This window comes from Ovis aries, chromosome 1 (assembly GCF_016772045.2).
Source record: "Ovis aries strain OAR_USU_Benz2616 breed Rambouillet chromosome 1, ARS-UI_Ramb_v3.0, whole genome shotgun sequence".
Classification (NCBI taxonomy): Eukaryota; Metazoa; Chordata; class Mammalia; order Artiodactyla; family Bovidae; genus Ovis; species Ovis aries.
The window spans coordinates 32,557,042-32,574,099 of record NC_056054.1 but is presented as its reverse complement, the minus strand read 5'-3'; the positions used below and the strand labels follow the sequence as shown (position 1 = coordinate 32,574,099).

The following is a 17,058-nucleotide window of genomic DNA, read 5'->3' as shown; positions in this document are numbered from 1 at the left end:
GTCAGTGAAGGTGGAGGGGAGGAAATGAGGTTGAGGATTATAAGAAGATTACTCAGACAAGCAGGACTAAGCATGGGAAATGAGGGAGGCAGAGAAGTCAAGCGTGACTCAGCCTTTGAACTTACGTGACTAAGTTTAAAAAGCTGCTTTTTGGAAGTTTTTCTTCACAGCTCCTTTCCAGGGTTTCTCTCTTTTTCAGTTTCTAAAGACTACCCAATGCAGAACCTTCTATTCCTATCCACCTATGGACTTCTTGCAACACACTGAACAAGCTTTTGGCATTGCTTCCAGCCATGCAATGGTTTGGGACAAAATGTCCCATCAGACCCCTGGAATGATAGTGGAGTTCTTCCATCTTTGTCTCATGTCTCTTGTTCAATTCTAGCAAAACTTCAGTTCCCCAGGGCACTTACAGAATGAATTGTTCCATGTAAGCAACATTTTCAAGTAGCTGAGAAGTAATCTTTTATGTGTGAAAAAAAATTTATTGAAAATATTACACTGTTTTTAAGGATATATTTTAATGCCTTAGTATTCACACATTCTTAAAGCAATGGGACCTTTCTAAAAAAAAGGAATTATAGAATCTCAGTATATAAAACAGAATATAGAGAGTTACTTTAAAGAAGTAAGGAGCAGGCCAAGCCCCTGGCATTTGCTTTCTGATTTCTGCATAATTTATTTCCGTAGAGTCTTCCATACACACCTTGGACCCTGTCAAACAGTTTGAACTTCTTTGTTTTAAAATGAACTTATTCTGTGCTGATTTCTTATACAGAAGAATCAAGTGTAATTTTTTTCTGACTGGAGGCTTTGTCATTGGTATCATTATCATGGTATGATTGAGTCTGTACAGATATCTTTCAGTGTAAGTGATAGAAATCCAGCAAAATGATGAATATATTGGCACATATAACTGGGAAGTTTTGAGTGATATCAGGTCTAGTTGTATCCAGGTACTAAAATGTCTTCATCAGGGTTCATCCTCTCTCTCTATCTGTTAATTTCAAACTCTCTAAATGCGTGAACATTTAGCAATATTTACTCCTGCCAAAGGGAGTGCTATATATGCTGCATACAAGAAAATGTTGGCAGTCTCAGGTAAAATCGTTATGGGTCTTGAAACAGAAGACCTCTGTCTAGCATTTCTTGTGGAAGGTCTCTCTAGTTACTTTGCCTGGGTCAATGCCACTGAGATTGACAGTTGCTCTAGAATCCCATAGAATGGGCTAGCTATGAAAAGGATGCTGTACAGACAATGGCAATGTAAGTCTACCACTGTGCTGCAATCTCTTTAAAAAAAATACTGAATTTGTACTGGGACCTGTGGCAGAGACCAAGGATGAAACAGAAAAACACCCAGAATTGAGCAATAAGGGTATCTACGTAAACCACAGACTAATGTTAATATAATGTGAAGAGTTGTGTCTGAGAGGAACTCTTCTGGAAGAAATACTTGGGACTAACTAAATGAGCAGTTAACTGTGCTGGAGGAAATCGGGAACCGCGTCATGCAGGAGGTGATATGCAATGGCTTTTGCGTTGGGGAGGAGAAATGTGATCTCAAGTGGAAGGATCAGAGCATGGAAAAGTATGAAAGAGGTTGGGGTGGTCAGAGGTGAAAAGCTGGGGCTATATTCTTGGCAGCAGAAGTCACTCTCTTCCCTCAATTTATTCATGAGCCCCTTCCCCCTTCATCCCTTGCTGGTTCTCCCACCTGTTTCCAAGAGTGGTATACTAAACTGGAGAGATGGTGTGTATGTCCATGGCTACGTCCAGCCCCTCCTCCCGCAGGCTGCAGAGCTGCTCCAGCTCTCATCTCCCCCATCCTCAGGGCAACCCCACATGCTGCTCCAGTTACCACCTACCCAGCCGAGAGAGGCAGCCATTCTTCTGCTCTCCATCTGTCTTCTTTCATGTGTTCTGTTTGTCCTCTTGTTGCTTCCGCACTTTTCAACCTTCTTATATAAAGAAAGAGCACCAGTGTTAGAGACCATCAGCCAATCAGAACATTTCTCTTTACTCCAGTGAATTTTTGAAACCTGGGCACCCCATTGCAATAATCTGGAACACTTGCAAAATTTTCCTAATGTGCAGGCCCCACCTCTAGAGGCTATGATTCAGTAGGTCAGGTGGAGCCTGATGGTCAGTAATTTGTGAAGTTCCCGAGGTGACTCTTAATATGCAGTTTGGGAACCACTGCTTCACTCAATATGTAGAATGCCTCATGCACTCACAGGGGCTTTAGAACTTTCTCACAGAAGCCTGTCAGTGACTCCCCTGCCCAAAGATCCTGCCACAGCAGAAGCCTAGTCCTTTAATGGTCATGAAGACTGCTATAGTCAGGTTTTAATGAGATAGTCCCGAGCTTGTTACACTGTTGTCTTGTTCATAAAAAAAATTATGTTTTAGCCTTCCGGACATCTAATTTTGCAAATCAGTGTCAGGTACAGAAAAGATCCTGTCACTTGAGAGCAAGGCATTCAGTAATTTTAAAGGTCAAAGACCCATGTGGAAATTAGCTCTCAGCTATTGAAATACATTGACTTACACACAACGGAAAATGTGGTTTCGGGGCACACTGGCTATTTACACATCTATAAATTAGTCCATTAGTGGTGTGGATCCTGATATCTCAAGTACTCGATGATGATCCCGGTAGTATGGTGAGAAACACTCATAAATGAAGAAAGACTCTTTGTTTAAAGGCTATTGTAATCATAGCTCTCATGGATGGAGCACCTACTTTATGAAAGGCGCTACACGGCACAGTGTTTACCTCAAATCCTCACAACAGCCCTGCACATGGGAAACTCAGGCTCATTTAAAAAGGGGAATTTATCTAGAATAATATATTTGCAAGTACAAGAGCTAAGCTTCCATGCCAGGCTGATACCGACCAGGACTCTCAACTTTCCCAAATCCATAGAAACTAGAAGCCATACTAGAAATTCAGGCAAGGCTTTACTGGAGCCCCTGCTGTAGCAGGGGGGAAGTAAGAACAAAGGACAGGTTCCTTGCTCACTCTCCCCCTGACAAGGGAGTGGCGAGCTTCTTCTTTATATGGTGTAAGGGTAGGAGTGTGTCCAGGGATTGGACTCGAGGGGTGACTCAGGTGTTTTTCCCACCTCTAGGGCTTCTCTATGGCACCCCACTCCAGTACTCTTGCCTGGAAAATCCCATGGGCGGAGGAGCCTGGTAGGCTGCAGTCCATGGGGTCGCTGGGAGTCGGACACGACTGAGCGACTTCACTATCACTTTTCGCTTTCATGCGAGGAAATGGCAACCCACTCCAGTGTACTTGCCTGGAGAATCCCCGGGACACCGGAGCCTGGTGGGCTGCCGTCTATGGGGTTACACAGAGTCAGACATGACTGAAGTGACTTGGCAGCAGCACCAGCAGCAGGGCTTCCCTGGTGGCTCAGACATTAGAGAATCTGCCTGCAATGTGGGAAACCCGGGTTCGATCTCTGGGTGGAGAAGATCCTCTGGAGAAGGAAATGGCTACCCACTGCAGTATTCTTGCCTAGAGAATTCCATGGACAGGGCAGCCTGGTTGGCTACAGTCCATGGGGTCACAAAGAGTCACTTATGATTGAGCAAAAACATGTTCACTTTTTCACTGGTGGTGGTGAGTGCAGAGGGCATGCTCATTACTCTGCTTTTGCACCTGATACAGTTTTTGTTCCTGACTTTTCAGAAGTGGCAGTTGGGGTTTTTTGGTCGTTCTATGGCTTTTGTCCATAATTTGCTCCAGCTGTGTATGCACAGTTATTTTTAGCTCCATATAGTTTTTTTGTATTTTGTTGCTTGAGAGGTTTGCCCACATGCAAGCATTACAGTACTGCAGCAAAGGGTCCCGGGTCCCAGCGTATCTCAGGACCATCTGAGCAAAAAAATGCTACCATCTCTTGCACCACGTGTCCTGATCGGTTCCTGATAGTCAATGATAGCAGTGTGCTGGGCATATGCTGTGTATGACCTGGGAGCAGGGTTACTCCCAGTGCCAAGAATCTGTCCCCAGAACCCTCGCCCACACTGTGTATTATTTTTTAAAAGAGTATTGTTGATTTGACAAGTGGAATATGATGGCTCATGTTAATTTTTTTTTTTCAAATGTTGGTTCTGACCAGTTTGCTTAATTTTGAATGATCTGACTCCAGTGCATTTTATTGGGAGAAATTCAGAGGACATGATGGGTTGGTTTGTTTCTCTGAACTGTTAACTGGGGAAGGGGAAGAGAATTGCAAGCTTCTGAGCACTGGCTTTTGTATTTATCAACATACCAGTCATCAAGGTAGAGAAGTAGAAATTTCCAGTCACCTTAACCAAAAGATTACAAAGCATGTTTTGCTTTTTTCTTTCAGTTGGCTGAAAATTGTGTCTCCTAACTATTTTGCATTTGGGAGTAAAACTGAGCTCGCTAGCAAAATGTCTGTTTTGATAAATCGGGAACAAAAAGACCAAAACTAATGGCTTCCACAATGGAAGGTGCCCTGGGAAATATAATATAGAATAGTGGAATTGGGGGCTTGTTTACCATGATTCTGTGTTTCCATCTGATGGGGAGTATAAACAGTTTTCTTTGCACAAAGGGACCCAGGGAATAGTGAATCAGGGAATAATTGACTTGTCTTGGTATGTTTGTGAATGTGCATTTTTATCTGATGGCAAATATGCTGTTGGCTTTTGAGTCAGTCACTCACCATAAAATTTCCTCAGCATCACATGCACTAAGATAGCATCCACCTCTCTCCCGCTCCCAAAGAAAACATTTGAAATTAGCATTAATCAGCCGATGTTGTATTTGGGGCCCTACGTGAAAGCCACCTACTGCAGCTGACTGCCATTCAGCAGGCAAGAAGTGATTTGCAATATAATTTAAATGAAGAGTTGGTTTCCTTTCCCATTTAGAACACACCAGTATGGAAAACTGATTGTCAGCCATTCTGGTGATGTGCATCAACTTGGCTATTCACTCAGAAAATGAAGTTTCCTGAGACACCAGCACATTTAATTTATTTTTTTTTCACTGTGAAGTTAACTTCAGCTTGTTAAATACAATGACGATCCAAACCACAGAAAAACCAACACCATTAATTTTAATGCTCATAATGTAATGGAAAGAGATTATATTCATTTGGGATTTTTTTTTTCCATTTTAATAGAATGTTTACTTGCCCCTTTCCTTATGAGTTAATTATTATTTTCCTTCCGTAATGCTCTACTTATATCTGAGCAGCCAGTGTGTCTGTTAATGTCTTGAGTTTATAAATTGCTGGTGAATCTGTCATTTGCCGTGTCTGTCACTAAAACATCAATAGCTTTGCAGTGTGGTGAGCAAAGATGTGGCAGATACGGATGCAATGGGTCCCTTACAGAATTTCCTCATCTATTTTTATAGAACATCTAATTTTAGCAGTTTCTGTCCTATGCTTTGATAGGGAGATTGAGTGGCTTTTCGCTCATTATATAGTAGTGAGCTAAGAATTGGTAACTTTCCCTTGCTTATCATTCAGGTTTGTTTGTTTGTCTTAAAATATTTTTTAACTTTTTTAAATTATTTTTTTTTAATTTTTATTGAGATATGGTTGATTTAGAATATTGTGTTAGTTTCAAGTACACAGCAAAGCAATTCAATTATTATATATATATATATATGCTTTTTTAGATTCTATTCCATTATAGGTTATTAGAAGGTACTGAGTATAGTTGCCTGTGCTATACAGTAGGTTGGTCATCTCGTTTATGTATACTAGTATATATATTTTAATCCCAAACTCCTAATTTGTACCCTTCTTCCCCTTTGGTAATCACAAGTTTGTTTTCTATGTGAGTATATTTGTGTTTTGTAAATACTTTTAAAATATTTTAAAAATCTATTTCTTCATTTAATAGACACTTAGAGAGCAGGTAGTTATGCAGGTAGTGTGCTAAATATTAGGGATTAAAAATAACTAACGCATTGTCCCCATCTTCTGGGAGCTCATAGTTCTGAACAGGACTGATAACAAGGAATTGTACCACAGAATGGTGAGTGGTGCAGATGAGCCAGAATATGGTTATGGAGGGAGCTCTCTCTCTCTGCAGAGGAGACCATTAAAGAAGGCTTTACAGAGCAGAAGGTGCTAGAGCAAGATCCCAGAGACATGGGCCTTGAGTTCTTCAGTGCAATGATGGTGAGGGTGGGGAAAGACAGCACAGGCAGAGGGAATAGCGATTGAATTCGAAGGTGTGATGGACAGGAACCTTTTGTTGGAAACCAACTACATGCTATTTAAATAGTGATAATAGGAGCCAATATTTAAGTGCTCAGCACATGCCACACACTGTTTGAAATTCTTGCATCTGCAAACTCAAACCTCATAATGACTCTTTGAAGTTGGTATTATCAACATCCCCTTACAAATCCAAATCAGGGCCTGGAGAGATTTGGTAATTTACTAAATATCACATAGCTGGTAGGATCAGTACCTAGACTGGAGCTGATATTCTTTGACTCCAAAGTCTACAAGTTTTATGCTCATGGACTGTTCTTTAGAGCCTTCAGTCCAGCTGTGCTGATAAGACACTTAATAGCGATTGGGATTCAGGACTAAGGGGAAATAATAACAGTACCTATCACCTGTGGAGAGGATTAAGTGAGATATAGAAAGTGTTTAGAACAGTACCTGATACATAGCATAGCATTTTTAAACTGGTATTATGATGACTAATTTCCTAAAAGTCATGGAGCTCAGTAAACAGGAATTCGATAGTACTTAGGAATTAAACTCCTTCAGTTCAGTTCAGTTCAGTTGCTCAGTCGTGTCTGACTCTTTGCGACCCCATGAATCACCCCACGCCAGGCCTCCCTGTCCATCACCATCTCCCGGAGTTCACTCAGACTCATGTCCATCAAGTCCATGATGCCATCCAGCCATCTCATCCTCAGTCGTCCCCTTCTCCTCCTGCCCTCAATCCCTCCCAGCATCAGAGTCTTTTCCAATGAGTCAACTCATCGCATGAGGTGGCCAAAGTACTGGAGCTTCATCTTTAGCATCATTACCTCCAAAGAAATCCCAGGGCTGATCTCCTTCAGAATGGACTGGTGGGATCTCCTTGCAGTCCAAGGGACTCTCGGGAGTCTTCTCCAACACCACAGTTCAAAAGCATCAATTCTTCAGCACTCAGCTTTCTTCACAGTTCAACTCTCACATCCATACATGACCACTGGAAAAACCATAGCCTTGATGAGACGGACCTTTGTTGGCAAAGTAATGTCTCTGCTTTTGAATATACTGCCTAGGTTGGTCATAACTTTTCTTCCAAGGAGTAAACATCTTTTAATTTCATGGCTGCAGTCACCATCTGCAGTGATTTTGGAGCCCCCCAAAATAAAGTTTGACACTCTTTCCACTGTTTCTCCATCTATTTCCCATGAAGTGATGGAACCGGATGCCATGATCTTCGTTTTCTGAATGTTGAGCTTTAAGCCAACTTTTTCACTCTCCTCTTTCACTTTCATCAAGAGGCTTTTTAGTTCCTCTTCACTTTCTGCCTTAAGGGTGGTGTCATCTGCATATCTGAGGTTATGGATATTTCTCCCAGCAATCTTGATTCCAGCTTGTGCTTCTTCCAGCCCAGCGTTTCTCATGATGTACTCCGCATAGAAGTTAAATAAGCAGGGTGCTAATATACAGCCTTGACACACTCCTTTTCCTATTTGGAACCAGTCTGCTGTTCCATATCCAGTTCTAACTGTTGCTTCCTAACCTACATACAGGTTTCTCAAGAGGCAGATCAGTTGCTCTGGTATTCCCATCTCTTTCAGAATTTTCCACAGTTGATTGTGATCCACACAGTCAAAGGCTTTGGCATAGTCAATAAAGCAGAAATAGATGTTTTTCTGGAACTCTCTTGCTTTTTCGGTGATCCAGCAGATGTTGGCAATTTGATCTTTGGTTCCTTTGCCTTTTCTAAAACCACCTTGAACATCTGGAAGTTCATGGTTCACGTATTACTGAACTCCTTAGGGGTAGTATATTGCAGGGGTTATTATTCAAGAGACACTCTTGAGTTGGTAGCATTTGATACACACCTGAATGGCTTCATGGTAGAATTCCTATGGATAGGACTTGGGGACAAGGATGTATTTCAGTAACAGAATGCAGAAATGCAAGCAGACTGGAAAATTCCATCATGCTTGAGAAAAGTGAATAAACCAATTTGATGAGAGCAGATCTTTAAAGAGAAACAGGAAGAATACAATTAAATGGGTAGTTAGAAATTGCTTATAACTAGTGAGATTTATTAATTGTTTGGCACTGTTTATCTTTTACATTATTTTGTCATCATGCACATTTTCCTGGGATTATAGATTTAATGGTTTCATTTGAAGAAAATGAAGTTCAGAGAAGCAAGTTATATAAAAATTTGCTTTACCATCATCCATCTAAAAAGTAGTAAAACTTGAACTTGAACCCAGGTCTATGTTACTTTCAGCACCGTGCTTCTTTGACCACACCATTCTTTCATTTTTGTAGCTCTGACCTTTCTATATATGCTGAACATTGGAAGAATAATTTTTCTAGTGAAAAAAGCAGCAGAAAAAAGTAAGAAAAATGTATTGTGTTGTTCTTAGAGTTTTGCTTATCAACCACTATAGCCCAATATTTTCCTTCTATTGAGATGGAAAGAATTGGTCTCCCTGATTCCCTAGACACACACCCTCCCTCTGGCTTCCTATCTGTGTGTACCTATTACAATAAGCACCATAGATAATATCCCACCTCCTAGAATAAGAGCTAATATTTTTGGTATTGAAGAAATGCCAGGTACCAGGGCTAGAACCCCAGTTCCACCCTTCATAGCTGTGGTCAGGAACAAGATGCTTATGCTCCCTAAGTTTGTTTCCTTATCTATTTAATGACAATAGTAATAGTTCCTATGTCTGTGGGTTACTACTACAAATAAATGGATTATTCCATATAAAGACTAAAACTGGGCTTAAAATGCTACAATTATTCATTAAAAGTAGCCTTATCATTGTCTTGAAAGTGAATGAGTGTTAGTAGCTCAGTCTTGTACAGCTCTTTGCAACCCCATGGACTGTAGCCTGTCAGGCTCCTCTGTCCATGGAATTCTCCAGGCAAGAATAGTGGAATGGGTAGTCATTCCCTTCTCCAGGAGATCTTCCCAACGAAGGGATAGAACCTGAGTTTCCTGCACTGCAGACAAATTCTTTACTGTATGAGCCACCAGAGATTTCCTATTGTTGTAATTATTACGCCTTATATCTTGTGTCTCACCGGCAAAATAGTGTGACCAGCTTTGCTGGGGAGGACATGAGAAAGTTGTGATTTCATACATCGCTAAAGAGAGTGTAAAACTGCATAGTTATTGTAGATGGTAATTTGACAATGTCTATGAAAATTTATAAGCATCTTTTTTTACCCGATAATTCTACTTCTAGGCATTTATCCTAGAGACAAATTCCTAATATTCTAGGCGAATATCCTAGAGATAGATTCATACAAGTGAGAAATGTAGAATTTGTACCTATTGAATTTTAGCCTGCATATAACCTAGTCCAAATTTTTAGCATACAGACTGATGAATCCGTTATGCTTTGTTTGTACCCATGTACCCACGACATTATCTGGGGGCTTCCCAGGTGGCTCAGCAGTAAAGAATCCACCTACTAATGCAGGAGATGTGGGTTTGATCCCTGGGTTGGGAAGATGCCCTGGAGAAGGAACTAGCAACCCACTCCAGTATTCTGGCCTGGAAAATCCCAGGGACAGAGAAGCCTGGAGGGCTGTAGTTCATGGGGCCACAAAGAGTTGGACACAACTGAGCAAGTGAACATAACACAACGACAAGACCACTTGTGTCAGGTCTGACACAACATGAGGCACGGAGACACTGACGAATGCCCTTCTGTTGGGCCCAGCACAGTTCCTATGGACCCCTGTGCCCCCGGCCCACCTACATGTACCACGTGCACTTTAGACGGTGCTTCATTCTGAGCCATGTACTTTAAATGCCACTGTGACCATTAACTCCAAACTGTCCTCCTTCCTCCTCATTGGTTTGCTTTCCAAATTGACATATACTTCTTTCATTACAGCGATGTCCTTGGCTTCCCTCCATGACAATTCCTGATTCGTGGCTCTGGCAATCTTGGGAAAACAGCATCCAATTTCTTCCATCCAGATTCTGGGGTCTACATTTCCCTAGCAGCACCCTGACCCTGCCTGGACGCATTGGCCCAGCCTTTTCCTAGGACACACGTGAGTAAAATACTTGACTCTTCCAGGAAAATAGTTTAAAGTATCCCCTCCCTGCACTGCACCCTTCATTTTGGAGCAGGATTTTGTTTCTCTTAGATGTTGTTCCAATTCTCTTCCTTTCTGGAACTGACTGACTCTCCTCTAGTGAATGCCCTCAGGTCCATTTATTTGTTTAATCACTGACTTATTCAAGGAGCCGGTAGCCAGTCCAATCTGAGGACTGGAAGGCAAAAGCCTTTGTTCTCCTCCTGTGTGGTTCCATTCAGGGTTACTTGTCTCTGACTCAGACTGGAGACTAAATGGATTAGAATAAAACCAATTTAAGGGAAAAAAAGAAATGTTCACACACACAGAAATAGAGATTCTTGCTATCTTGGCTGTCTAGAAGATCTGCGGGCCTCACCAAGGAATTTAAAAAGTAATGTTTCTTATCATAAGTGACAGAAATATGCTGCTTTCTGCATCAGTAGATATGAAGATTAAAGGGTCTGACCGTATTAAACAATTTTGCACAGCACCAGGCACCCTGGGCTCTGCTCTCTGCCTTATTACCCTTCATCTTGTGGCTATTTCAGGCCCAATTTAAGAATACAATGCAGTCTGGCTTTGCAAATTGACATCCTTTAATTTAAACTGTCTTGCGGGAGAATTAAGAAATTATGGAACAATTATTCGCTTTGAGTTGAAAGCTGGATGGCATCCTGAGATCCTTGTACATCAGCCATTTGAATTGATTAAGTCACATAATTGAATTACACCTTTGCCCCCCATAATATCTTGTGGCAAATATGTTGGTATTTCGTGTTGGGAAAATGCTTCCATAAAAATAAAATAGGGGTCGGGGTTGAAGATTGACTTGAGTGTCAAGAAAACCTAGGGGCAGGGTGGGCTGACGTTTTGAAATTTTGTGGGGAAGGTTGATTAGCAGAGCAAGTGTTCCATTTGGAGTTTAATTGGAAGTTCACAGATCAAAACGATGTACATGATATATGGAGAAGTATGCTTTCCCCTTCTGTGATGTCCTTCAAACTTCAGCTTGAGTGCATCACTCATTCTCCAAGCTTTTTTAAACATCTCCCATGAACAAAGATGCTGTGTCTGATACAGCTTCCTTTGTCCCCTCTGTTTTCCCATTCATCCTTCAGTCAAAGCACCTCCCACGATGATGACAAGTCTCTTTTACCCCAGGCCGAGTGGTTGAGCTGGGAACTGTGTCCAGCTCACCTAGCATGGTTATAGTACTCTATCAGTATCTGTCTACTGAGGCTTTATTTGGAAACCTCCATGGTTTGCTTTCCAAACTCAATCTTCTTTTGTATGATGGAAATCAGAAGGACATGGAATCTGATAGTAATTTTTTAAAGCATCATTCTCAAGTAGGGGTTTTTGCCAGCATTTCCTCAAGGATTTTTTTTTAGATTTTTATGATCTAAAAAAATTTTTAGATCATTTTCTCAATGATTTCTTAAACACCAACTTTGTGCATTTTACAAATGTTTATTAGGCACTGATTATATACAAAACTAAGGTAGTTGTTGAGGGGAAAAATATCCAAAAATATTTCTTGTTCTTTTGAGGCACTCAGAGTGCATTTGGGAATTGGGGAGGTCGGTGTAAGAAACAGCCTCGGTGAAAGAGTGAGCAGAAGGCTGTTGAATGGTCCAGGACTTTGACAGGGGGCAATGGTCAATTCCGTTATATTCACCTCTGAAGTTTGCTCTGCCCTTCGTCTGCCCTGCCCCCTCCCCCCTCCTACATCATTCATCTTGGAACCCAACGGAGAAGAAAACTCTCAGACAAATGGCCTTTGGTCAGACAGGATGTGTGCTTTTCATTGGAAAACTCCTTGTAGGGAGAAAATTTTTAAAGCAAGATTCCCTGGATAGACCCCAGCTTCTGACTCTCCATCCTCCTCTGAATTGTGGGTCTTCGTAGTCTTTGTCTATTCCCTGTAGCACACGAACCTCTCTGTCTTTAAAAGTGCTTTACCTTTCCTTTACCTTTATCAGAGAACAGTCTTGGAGCTTTAAAACCCAGCTACAGCTATCCTCCTGAATATGCTTGTGTGGAAGGGATTAATCAAGTCTGTCAAACATTGAGCTGTGAAACCTTTAATATTTCTAAAAGGTTTAAAGCCAGCATATTTATCACATGCATCATTGAGAATAATCTTTCTTTTTTGTTAAAAAAAAATTTAAATGCTCACTGTAGTGATGAGCCCAGTGGGTGACAGGCTCAAGCAGGGGCCCGATGGTGATACTGAAATAGAGTTTCTGGTAAAATCTTTCTTGGACATCACTCCCCTAGAGACCACCCATTGTCTACCCCACATCTATGTGGATGAATATTTCATATTATGGAATTCTAGAATCTTGGTGCTCAAAGGGAGAGAAAAGGAGAAAGGGACTGGTCTTTGTTGAGTGCCTGCTGTGTGCTGGGCGTCCTGTCTGTGTGCTTTAACAGAGTTGTCACGTGGTCACTTTCGCAACAGTTCCTTATAGTGAGTGCTATCAGAGCTGATTTATAGACAAGGAAACGAAGATTCAAAAAGTAAAGCAGTTTTCACAGGATCACACAGATATTCACTTGCAAATCTAGGACTTGACCCTAAATTAGTTAGCCTCTCTAATTCTTTACTCTGTTTATGTGGCAAAAACCTGGCAAATGCGTAACACAAAGTAGGATCTACGAGAGGATACCCAGAGTTATTCAGACTGTGACTGTTAAGGTTCCTGTGGGGTTTTATTGAAGAATCTTTGTTCCTCAGACAGAGAGACAGTGTGGATTACTGGGCATGATTCTGAGAATCAGAGGTGTTAGGTTTTAAGATGTTTAATTCAGCAGTGGTGTAGTTTCTTTAGGGAGAGAATCACTCAGGGCTTTTTCTTGAAATAACTATTATCAACACTATATTTCACTATTTATTTACAAAATACTTTCACATGCACAGCCTGATTTACTCTATTCTGCAGTCTTGTGATACCACATCAGCATTATTGCCATTTTACAGATGGAAGAACTGAGGCCCAAAGGCATGATAAGTCTTGCCCAGGCCATTCAGCTAGAAGCAACTCAGTTGATGATCCAATTCAGTTCTTATAGTGCTGAAGTGAAAGTCACTCAGTCGTGTCTGACTCTCTGCAAACCCATACAATCTATATAATTCTCCAAGCCAGAATACTGGAGTGGGTAGCCTTTCCCTTCTCTCCTGGATCTTCCTGACCCAGGAATCGAACCAGTGTCTCCTGCACTGCAGGAGGATTCTTTACCAACTGAGCTATCCGGGAAGCCATGGTGCCAAAGCGCAATCCTACCACTATACTATACTGTTGGGTTTTTTTTTTTTAAAGCATTTGATTATTATTCCTAAGAATGCAAAAAATACAATTTTGAAAAGAAAAGCTTGAAAAGACCTTAGAGACCCATCAGCGTTGTTTTCCAGATTTGACAATAGATGCACAGACCCCAAAAACAGCATAAGAGAGGCCCAAACAATGTGTTATGATAACATTGAGGAAAGCTAACTGTGTTCATATGGCTATGACTAGTATACAACCAGGGAGGGCTGCCTTGAGGTGGTAACCCTTGATAATGTCCTGAAAGAAGGAGAAGGATTTTAATAGAGATTGAAAATTCAACAAATGATGCTAAAGCAGAAAAAAGGAATGATTATGTGGCAAAATGGCATTATGGTGGTCCCATGGGCAGGGGCCCTTCAAAGAAGTTTGAGTTTGTTTCAGTATAATTAATTGCATAAGTGTGTTGCCAGACTGCCCCAGTAGCACCCCACACATGTAGCACCCCTGCCAGCCAGGTAATGTCTTCCTCATGCCTCTACTTCATACCCCAGCTTCGCATCACAGCCAGGACCAAGAGAAAGACCCTGAGGGTGGGATGATTTGCCAGTCCAAACTCATTTTGTCACCTCTCTGTGTTTACCTGTCTGTGTTGTGGTGGGAGGAAAAAAGGATACAAGACTTAGGAAGGAGAGAGTTCTGCTCCCAGGTTACTGTGAAGACCACAGGCCCATTTCTGGAATTCCTTTGGGCAGGTGAGATGTTTCCCCAGTTTACATTCAGCAAACTGTAATTAGCATCAGCAGGAGAGGAGAAACGACTGTGTTGGGAAATACCACTTTCCTCTGCACAGCAGCCTTTGTCCTGAAGGGTGGTCCCCAGCATCGGGCTTTCTTGTGGGCAGGCAGTGTACAAGTGCCCTGAGTAGCTAAATGGGCTTCTTCTGGGGGTGAAGCACTTATGTTTCGTAGGGGTCAGAGGCCAGATGATGAGTCACTTCACTTGGCAGAGTACACCTCGTTTACATGTCAGCCACTTGGAATCATAAAGCTGTTGTATGGTTTCATTCATTCTATAAACACACATAAAACCACATGCAGGTAAGTTTTACAATATGCTGAACACTAGGTTGGATGCTAGAGGCGACAGATCACCCATGCCTTCATGTAAAGCATGCTGGTCAGAGGCGGATTTGTGGCTATATACACAGAACCAGCTGAGGCTTTTTGATTTGGAGATCACTGAATAAATCAGGCACTCCCTGTGGATTAGTTAGGATATGTAATGCTATCTGTGTTAACCACAACACTTCCCAGCCTAGAGAAGCAGTTTTGTGTTACTATCCCTTAAACTCGGTTCCTACTCAAGCAAATGCTGCTGCTGCAGCTGCTAAGTTGCTTCAGTAGTGTCCAACTCTGTGCAACCCCATAGACGGCAGCCCACCAGGCTCCCCTGTCCCTGGGATTCTCCAGGCAAGAACACTGGAGTGGGTTGCCATTTCCTTCTCCAATGCATGAAAGTGAAAAGTGAAAGTGAGGTTGCTCAGTCGTGTCCAACTCTTAGTGATCCCGTGGACTGTAGCCCTCCAGGCTCCTCCAGACATGGGGTTTTCCAGGCAAGAGTACTGGAGTGGGATGCCATTGCCTTCTGTGCAAGCAAGTGCAGGGTCACCTATAAGATTACCTTTTATTACCACTTTGAGGGAAGCTTCCAGGAAAAATGATCTTCCATTGTAGAATGGAAATGCACTAGTGAAAAGGTAACTAATATCAATCGCCTAGAAGAGCCTAAAATGATTCCTAGCTTTTGGCTTGAGTTCCTCCTCTAATAGTCTATCCTAAAAACATAAATTACAAAGGTACGTGAGCAAACAACTTTATTTCCAATTACTTGTAGTTTTGATAGAGAGCAAACAACTAAAAGTTCCAAAAAGGAGGAAAATATTTCACTGAAGTTTTCACATATAAATAATATAGTCATTAAATATATTCTAAAGAATTTATGCCTTTGAACTGTGGTGTTGGAGAAGACTCTTGAGAGTCCCTTGGACTGCAAGGACATCCAACCAGTCCATTCTAAAGGAGATCAGCCCTGGGTGTTCTTTGGAAGGAATGATGCTAAAGCTGAAACTCCAGTACTTTGGTCACCTCATGCAAAGAGTTGACTCATTGGAAAAGACTCTGATGCTGGGAGGGATTGGGGGCAGGAGGAAAAGGGGATGACAGAGGATGAGATGGCTGGATGGCATCACCGACTCGATGGACGTGAGTTTGAGTGAACTCTGGGAGTTGGTGATGGACAGGTAGGCCTGGCGTGCTGCAATTCATGGGGTCGCAAAGAGTTGGGCATGACTGAGCGACTGAACTGAACTGAAATAATTTTTTATTGTTCTTAATGGCGTGTGGACATGAAGGTAAGCTTCAGGACTTTATGTACAACATTATTCCAAATTGTTGCCAGCATATCTCTAGATGTGTAGATGTTGACCCTGAAAAAGGCTGAAGACAAGGCTTTAAGATGTTGGGAGTGAACTTCCCTGTGTCATGGCATAAGGAAGACTTATTTCACTATTTATATTTTTTCTTCTAAATCTGATATTATGATTGAGTGTGCATCACTTTTATGAACATTAAAAGGTAAATCATTAAAAAATTAAACTGAAAAGAGGAATGGCTTTGGATCAGGACTGACTCATGTACGGGAGAATTATCTCAAGTGTCTCTGGAGGGAAGAGGCTGAGAGCATGTTCAAGCCAACTCCTAGCACTGTGTCAAGTCCAGAGGGCCAGAAAGACATCATGAAGATCAGGAGTTCTACAAACTAGGGGGACCACAACTGAGCTAGAGAGCGTAAACCTCAACTCTAACTTATATTCAAAATGGGAAAACTGCACTGATTTAAAAATTTAGGATTAGGACAGTGGGTTCAAGTCCTGGCTCTCTTGCTTACTAGCTGTGTGGCTTTTGGCATGCATCTTAACCACTCTGAACCTCAGTTTTAGAATGGAAATAATACTATCTTCTTTTTTAACAGTATTGCTGTAACAGTTACTGTGACCATATTTTGAAATATTATACATATATACAATATATATATACATACACACACACATATGCCAGGTAGGGCTTAGGATCAAAATAAGAGGTGCTTTAACAGTTGGACCAATAAACACACTCCTTTGAATAACTAGAAAACAAGATAAGGATGGAATTATGGTACAGTGTCACTGACAGTATTGATCAGCACCTTTTATTAGCTGTGATGTTTTCCATATGTGGGGAAACAGAAGAGACAGAGTCCAGCCTGGTTCACAGAAACTTGGGGTAGATCATCTGTAATACCATGGAAGCTAAAGCTTGGCACCTCCCACCAAATCCAAAGACATACTTTGAGATAAAGCCTCTTCCTCACTGAAGCTTTTCTTTCTTTTTTTTTTTTTAATTTTTTAAATTTTAAAATCTTTAATTCTTACATGCATTCCCAAACAT

At 41.5% G+C, this 17,058-nt stretch overlaps 1 protein-coding gene across 2 annotated transcripts in view; it reads left to right on the top strand.

Annotated features, from left to right (window-relative positions):
* Window positions 1-17,058, top strand: part of DAB1 (DAB adaptor protein 1) — a 1,363,191-nt gene that overhangs the window by 395,713 nt on the left and 950,420 nt on the right. For both annotated transcript variants that reach the window (XM_060409726.1, XM_060409737.1), the window contains exon 2: window positions 10,112-10,274. The gene's annotated coding sequence lies outside the window, so the exon portion shown is untranslated. The remainder of the gene's footprint in view (window positions 1-10,111; window positions 10,275-17,058) is intronic.